The sequence below is a fragment of the Mus caroli genome, chromosome 6 (assembly GCF_900094665.2).
Source record: "Mus caroli chromosome 6, CAROLI_EIJ_v1.1, whole genome shotgun sequence".
Taxonomy (NCBI): Eukaryota; Metazoa; Chordata; class Mammalia; order Rodentia; family Muridae; genus Mus; species Mus caroli.
Genome location: NC_034575.1, coordinates 9,843,240 through 9,845,294, shown reverse-complemented (window position 1 = coordinate 9,845,294; position 2,055 = coordinate 9,843,240).

The window sequence follows — 2,055 nt, the reverse complement described above, 5'->3', positions numbered from 1 at the left end:
CACCACATGGGACCTTCTCCAAAATTGACCACATAATTGGTCACAAAACAGACCTCAACAGATACAAAAATATTGAAATTGTCCCATGCATCCTATCAGACCACCATGGACTAAGGCTGATCTTCAATAACAGCATAAATAATGGAAAGCCAACATTCACGTGGAAACTGAACAACACTATTCTCAATGATACCTTGGTCAAGGAAGGAATAAAGAAATAAATTAAATTCTTTTTAGAGTTTAATGAAAATGAAGCCACAACATACGCAAACTTATGGGACACAATGAAAGCATTTCTAAGAGGGACACTCATAACTCTGAGTGCCTCCAAAAAGCAACTAGAGAGAGCACACACTAGCAGCTTGACAACACACTTAAAAGCTCTAGAAAAAAAGGAAGCAAATTCACCTAAGAGGAGTAGATGGCAGGAAATAAACAAACTCAGGGGCAAAATCAACCAAGTGGATGACTCAAAAGTATATCTATAGATGAGAACTGTGAGACTGAACCTTATGCTTTCACCATTTTTCTTAGCAAAGCTCACACAAATTCTTACTATTGATAAAACTCAATCAGTTGATAAAAAAGTATTAATTATTTTATGTTATATGGACACATTTTAAGTTATTAAATTGACTAACAAATATTTCTTTAATATGTACTTACACAACTCTATATTATTTTAATAATCAAAGATAATTTATATGTTTATATAAATAAAGAAGCAAAATTATGTTGACTGTATAGACTTTTGAAGTTATTACCTTAACTATGATAACAATCTATAATACATAAGATAACTTGTAGGAAAAATAGAACTGGAATATCTCGTTAAGTTTATCATTACCATATACTCAATTATAAAAGGCATTTTCAAGAAACTTCTTAAAAATAAATGTGCTTTGTGTGAATAATTTTGGAATGTAAAAATATATTTAGCACTCTCAGTACTTTTAGTGAGTACTTTCTTCATAAGGTTGAATCTGGTGGATTTGCATCATTAGGAGAGGAACCCTTTCAATATGAGCTTGGAACATATTTAAACTCCTGTCACGATTTCCAAAACTCTGAAAAGTCTGTGTGCATGAGGATGCCCACTAATGAGAATTGTTTCTGGGGATAAGAGTCATGGCTAGAATGAAGTGCTTTGAGCAGTGAGGGGAATATGACTTTAGGTAGAGAAGGGTGGGGTGCTATGTCATAATTGATCACAGTTATTCTGTCTTCAAGGATGGCATTTGACAGAGATCTCTGTGGATAACAGTGAGCATTACATCCTGGATGTGGTATAAGGCAGTTAGGACTTGAATTTCATTTAGAATTTCCTTGCTGAATAACTGAAGTTTTCCAAGTTTCATGTCTCTAGCTTATAGACTTGTGATGAAGTCATGTGTCTACTGGCAGGATTGTTACAGAGTTAAAAATCAAAGAACAGTTCATAAATCTTAAGCTTACTTTATTTTTTATTGGATATTTTCTTCATTTACATTTCAAATGCTATCCTGGAAGTACCCTATACCCCCCCAACCCTGCCCTGCTCCCCTACAAACTCACTCCCACTTCTTGGCCCTGGCTTCCCCCTGTACAGGGGCATATAACATTTGCTAGACCAAGGAGCCTCTCTTCCCAATGATGGCCAACTAGACCATCTTCTGCTACCTATGCAGCTAGAGACACGAGCTCGGGGGTACTGATTAGTTCATATTGTTGTTTCACCTATTGGGTTGCAGACCCATTCAGCTCTCAGGTACTTTCTCTAGTTCCTACATTGGGGGCCCTGTGTTCCGTCCTATAGATGACTGTGAGCATCCACTTCTGTATTTGATGGGCACTGGTAAAGCCTCACAGGAGACAGCTATATCAAGGTCCTTTTAGGAAAATCTTGCTGGCATATGCAATAGTGTCTGCGTTTGGTGGCTGGTTATGGGATGGACACCCGGGTGGATCCATCCTTTCATCGTAGCTCTAAACTTTGTCTCCGCAACTCCTTCAATGGATATTTTATTCCCTATTCTAGGGAGAAATGAAGTATCCATGAGTTGGTCTTCCTTCTTG